The sequence below is a fragment of the Macaca fascicularis genome, chromosome X (assembly GCF_037993035.2).
Source record: "Macaca fascicularis isolate 582-1 chromosome X, T2T-MFA8v1.1".
NCBI lineage: Eukaryota > Metazoa > Chordata > Mammalia > Primates > Cercopithecidae > Macaca > Macaca fascicularis.
Window position 1 is genome coordinate 141,295,481 of NC_088395.1, and position 6,000 is coordinate 141,301,480.

Here is a 6,000-nt window from a genome sequence, read left to right on the forward strand (position 1 = left end):
TCCTGCTTGACCTGTTAGGTAGCCTGAAGGTGCCCTAGTCATTCCTGCTTGACCTGTTAGGTAGCCTGAAGGTGCCCTAGTCATTCCTGCTTGACCTGTTAGGTAGCCTGAACTAGGGAAACCCCGGTGCCCTAGTCATTCCTGCTTGACCTGTTAGGTAGCCTGAAGGTGCCCTAGTCATTCCTGCTTGACCTGTTAGGTAGCCTGAAGGTGCCCTAGTCATTCCTGCTTGACCTGTTAGGTAGCCTGAAGGTGCCCTAGTCATTCCTGCTTGACCTGTTAGGTAGCCTGAAGGTGCCCTAGTCATTCCTGCTTGACCTGTTAGGTAGCCTCAAGGTGCCCTAGTCATTCCTGCTTGACCTGTTAGGTAGCCTGAAGGTGCCCTAGTCATTCCTGCTTGACCTGTTAGGTAGCCGGAAGGTGCCCTAGTCATTCCTGCTTGACCTGTTAGGTAGCCTCAAGGTGCCCTAGTCATTCCTGCTTGACCTCTTAGGTAGCCTGAAGGTGCCCTAGTCATTCCTGCTTGACCTGTTAGGTAACCTGAACTAGGGAAACCCCGGTGCCCTAGTCATTCCTGCTTGACCTGTTAGGTAGCCTGAAGGTCCCCTAGTCATTCCTGCTTGACCTGTTAGGTAGCCTGAAGGTGCCCTAGTCATTCCTGCTTGACCTGTTAGGTAGCCTGAAGGTGCCCTAGTCATCCCTGCTTGACCTGTTAGGTAGCCTGAAGGTGCCCTAGTCATTCCTGCTTGACCTCTTAGGTAGCCTGAAGGTGCCCTAGTCATTCCTGCTTGACCTGTTAGGTAGCCTGAACTAGGGAAACCCCGGTGCCCTAGTCATTCCTGCTTGACCTGTTAGGTAGCCTGAAGGTGCCCTAGTCATTCCTGCTTGACCTGTTAGGTAGCCTGAAGGTGCCCTAGTCATTCCTGCTTGACCTGTTAGGTAGCCTGAAGGTGCCCTAGTCATTCCTGCTTGACCTGTTAGGTAGCCTGAAGGTGCCCTAGTCATTCCTGCTTGACCTGTTAGGTAGCCTGAAGGTGCCCTAGTCATTCCTGCTTGACCTCTTAGGTAACCTGAACTAGGGAAACCCCTGTGCCCTCCTCTTCTCAAATTGTGGAAAAGGATTGGCAGCAAAAATGTTTGGCCTCCACGAGAATTAGGTAAAGAGAAAATAACTTAAGCAGTTTAACTGGCATCTCAGCTCAGGCCTCCTGAGAACGATAGAGGGAAGTGTGTATCACAGGCAGTGCTCAAGACTGGCAAAAAAGCTATAGGAGAACACCCTGGATTATCACCAAGATGAAGGCACACAGTGCATTGCATCAGTGTGGATACAACAGCATCAGCAAAAGCAAGAGCAGTAACATTGCAGGAGTCATCCACATTATAGTACTGTGTAACAATATAAGTGGGTGAAGGGTCACCTACCTCTGTGGCCATTTTTCACAGGCTTAAAGCAATACACAGAAGAAGGCTGAGGCAGCAACACCTTCACCAGCATAGAAGCACACCACTCACTGGGAAAATGGAAAATCACAACGTGTCCCTATCATCCACGTGTGACCTTTGCCAGTGGGCCATGTATGCACATATCACATAGGTCGATGTGCGTTGTTGTCCCGTGTCCTCCTGCCATGCTGCTCTAAAGGTACTGTGAGGGAAGGGAAAAAGGGAGTGGAGGCACTTTCCCGAACCCTGATGCCCACTGCAACTTTCATATCAAAGTCCCTAGTCCTCTGAACTGTCTGTATTTTCCTCGCATGCAGGAGATTCTTGACATTCCTGCTTGACCTGTTAGGTAGCCTGAACTAGGGAAACCCCAGTGCCCTAGTCATTCCTGCTTGACCTGTTAGGTAGCCTGAAGGTGCCCTAGTCATTCCTGCTTGACCTGTTAGGTAGCCTGAAGGTGCCCTAGTCATTCCTGCTTGACCTGTTAGGTAGCCTGAAGGTGCCCTAGTCATTCCTGCTTGACCTCTTAGGTAGCCTGAAGGTGCCCTAGTCATTCCTGCTTGACCTGTTAGGTAGCCTGACGGTGCCCTAGTCATTCCTGCTTGACCTGTTAGGTAGCCTGAAGGTGCCCTAGTCATTCCTGCTTGACCTGTTAGGTAACCTGAACTAGGGAAACCCCGGTGCCCTAGTCATTCCTGCTTGACCTGTTAGGTAGCCTGAAGGTGCCCTAGTCATTCCTGCTTGACCTGTTAGGTAGCCTGAAGGTGCCCTAGTCATTCCTGCTTGACCTCTTAGGTAGCCTGAAGGTGCCCTAGTCATTCCTGCTTGACCTGTTAGGTAGCCTGAACTAGGGAAACCCCGGTGCCCTAGTCATTCCTGCTTGACCTGTTAGGTAGCCTGAAGGTGCCCTAGTCATTCCTGCTTGACCTGTTAGGTAGCCTGAAGGTGCCCTAGTCATTCCTGCTTGACCTGTTAGGTAGCCTGAAGGTGCCCTAGTCATTCCTGCTTGACCTCTTAGGTAGCCTGAAGGTGCCCTAGTCATTCCTGCTTGACCTGTTAGGTAGCCTGAACTAGGGAAACCCCGGTGCCCTAGTCATTCCTGCTTGACCTGTTATGTAGCCTGAAGGTGCCCTAGTCATTCCTGCTTGACCTGTTAGGTAGCCTGAAGGGGCCCTAGTCATTCCTGCTTGACCTGTTAGGTAGCCTGAAGGTGCCCTAGTCATTCCTGCTTGACCTGTTAGGTAGCCTGAAGGTGCCCTAGTCATTCCTGCTTGACCTGTTAGGTAGCCTGAAGGTGCCCTAGTCATTCCTGCTTGACCTGTTAGGTAGCCTGAAGGTACCCTAGTCATTCCTGCTTGACCTGTTAGGAAGCCTGAAGGTGCCCTAGTCATTCCTGCTTGACCTGTTAGGTAGCCTCAAGGTGCCCTAGTCATTCCTGCTTGACCTGTTAGGTAGCCTGAAGGTGCCCTAGTCATTCCTGCTTGACCTGTTAGGTAACCTGAACTAGGGAAACCCCGGTGCCCTAGTCATTCCTGCTTGACCTGTTAGGTAGCCTGAAGGTGCCCTAGTCATTCCTGCTTGACCTGTTAGGTAGCCTGAAGGTGCCCTAGTCATTCCTGCTTGACCTGTTAGGTAGCCTCAAGGTGCCCTAGTCATTCCTGCTTGACCTGTTAGGTAGCCTGAAGGTGCCCTAGTCATTCCTGCTTGACCTCTTAGGTAGCCTGAAGGTACCCTAGTCATTCCTGCTTGACCTGTTAGGTAGCCTGAAGGTGCCCTAGTCATTCCTGCTTGACCTGTTAGGTAGCCTGAAGGTGCCCTAGTCATTCCTGCTTGACCTGTTAGGTAGCCTGAACTAGGGAAACCCCGGTGCCCTAGTCATTCCTGCTTGAACTGTTAGGTAGCCTGAAGGTGCCCTAGTCATTCCTGCTTGACCTGTTAGGTAGCCTGAAGGTGCCCTAGTCATTCCTGCTTGACCTGTTAGGTAGCCTGAAGGTGCCCTAGTCATTCCTGCTTGACCTGTTAGGTAGCCTGAAGGTGCCCTAGTCATTCCTGCTTGACCTGTTAGGTAGCCTCAAGGTGCCCTAGTCATTCCTGCTTGACCTGTTAGGTAGCCTGAAGGTGCCCTAGTCATTCCTGCTTGACCTGTTAGGTAGCCTGAAGGTGCCCTAGTCATTCCTGCTTGACCTGTTAGGTAGCCTCAAGGTGCCCTAGTCATTCCTGCTTGACCTCTTAGGTAGCCTGAAGGTGCCCTAGTCATTCCTGCTTGACCTGTTAGGTAACCTGAACTAGGGAAACCCCGGTGCCCTAGTCATTCCTGCTTGACCTGTTAGGTAGCCTGAAGGTCCCCTAGTCATTCCTGCTTGACCTGTTAGGTAGCCTGAAGGTGCCCTAGTCATTCCTGCTTGACCTGTTAGGTAGCCTGAAGGTGCCCTAGTCATCCCTGCTTGACCTGTTAGGTAGCCTGAAGGTGCCCTAGTCATTCCTGCTTGACCTCTTAGGTAGCCTGAAGGTGCCCTAGTCATTCCTGCTTGACCTGTTAGGTAGCCTGAACTAGGGAAACCCCGGTGCCCTAGTCATTCCTGCTTGACCTGTTAGGTAGCCTGAAGGTGCCCTAGTCATTCCTGCTTGACCTGTTAGGTAGCCTGAAGGTGCCCTAGTCATTCCTGCTTGACCTGTTAGGTAGCCTGAAGGTGCCCTAGTCATTCCTGCTTGACCTGTTAGGTAGCCTGAAGGTGCCCTAGTCATTCCTGCTTGACCTGTTAGGTAGCCTGAAGGTGCCCTAGTCATTCCTGCTTGACCTCTTAGGTAACCTGAACTAGGGAAACCCCTGTGCCCTCCTCTTCTCAAATTGTGGAAAAGGATTGGCAGCAAAAATGTTTGGCCTCCACGAGAATTAGGTAAAGAGAAAATAACTTAAGCAGTTTAACTGGCATCTCAGCTCAGGCCTCCTGAGAACGATAGAGGGAAGTGTGTATCACAGGCAGTGCTCAAGACTGGCAAAAAAGCTATAGGAGAACACCCTGGATTATCACCAAGATGAAGGCACACAGTGCATTGCATCAGTGTGGATACAACAGCATCAGCAAAAGCAAGAGCAGTAACATTGCAGGAGTCATCCACATTATAGTACTGTGTAACAATATAAGTGGGTGAAGGGTCACCTACCTCTGTGGCCATTTTTCACAGGCTTAAAGCAATACACAGAAGAAGGCTGAGGCAGCAACACCTTCACCAGCATAGAAGCACACCACTCACTGGGAAAATGGAAAATCACAACGTGTCCCTATCATCCACGTGTGACCTTTGCCAGTGGGCCATGTATGCACATATCACATAGGTCGATGTGCGTTGTTGTCCCGTGTCCTCCTGCCATGCTGCTCTAAAGGTACTGTGAGGGAAGGGAAAAAGGGAGTGGAGGCACTTTCCTGAACCCTGATGCCCACTGCAACTTTCATATCAAAGTCCCTAGTCCTCTGAACTGTCTGTATTTTCCTCGCATGCAAGAGATTCTTGACATTCCTGCTTGACCTGTTAGGTAGCCTGAACTAGGGAAACCCCGGTGCCCTAGTCATTCCTGCTTGACCTGTTAGGTAGCCTGAAGGTGCCCTAGTCATTCCTGCTTGACCTGTTAGGTAGCCTGAAGGTGCCCTAGTCATTCCTGCTTGACCTGTTAGGTAGCCTGAAGGTGCCCTAGTCATTCCTGCTTGACCTGTTAGGTAGCCTGAAGGTGCCCTAGTCATTCCTGCTTGACCTGTTAGGTAGCCTGAAGGTGCCCTAGTCATTCCTGCTTGACCTGTTAGGTAGCCTGAAGGTGCCCTAGTCATTCCTGCTTGACCTGTTAGGTAGCCTGAAGGTGCCCTAGTCATTCCTGCTTGACCTGTTAGGTAGCCTGAAGGTGCCCTAGTCATTCCTGCTTGACCTCTTAGGTAGCCTGAAGGTGCCCTAGTCATTCCTGCTTGACCTGTTAGGTAACCTGAACTAGGGAAACCCCGGTGCCCTAGTCATTCCTGCGTGACCTGTTAGGTAGCCTGAAGGTGCCCTAGTCATTCCTGCTTGACCTGTTAGGTAGCCTGAAGGTGCCCTAGTCATTCCTGCTTGACCTGTTAGGTAGCCTGAAGGTGCCCTAGTCATCCCTGCTTGACCTGTTAGGTAGCCTGAAGGTGCCCTAGTCATTCCTGCTTGACCTCTTAGGTAGCCTGAAGGTGCCCTAGTCATTCCTGCTTGACCTGTTAGGTAGCCTGAACTAGGGAAACCCCGGTACCCTAGTCATTCCTGCTTGACCTGTTAGGTAGCCTGAAGGTGCCCTAGTCATTCCTGCTTGACCTGTTAGGTAGCCTGAAGGTGCCCTAGTCATTCCTGCTTGACCTGTTAGGTAGCCTGAAGGTGCCCTAGTCATTCCTGCTTGACCTGTTAGGTAGCCTGAAGGTGCCCTAGTCATTCCTGCTTGACCTCTTAGGTAGCCTGAAGGTGCCCTAGTCATTCCTGCTTGACCTGTTAGGTAGCCTGAAGGTGCCCTAGTCATTCCTGCTTGACCTGTTAGGTAGCCTGAAGGTG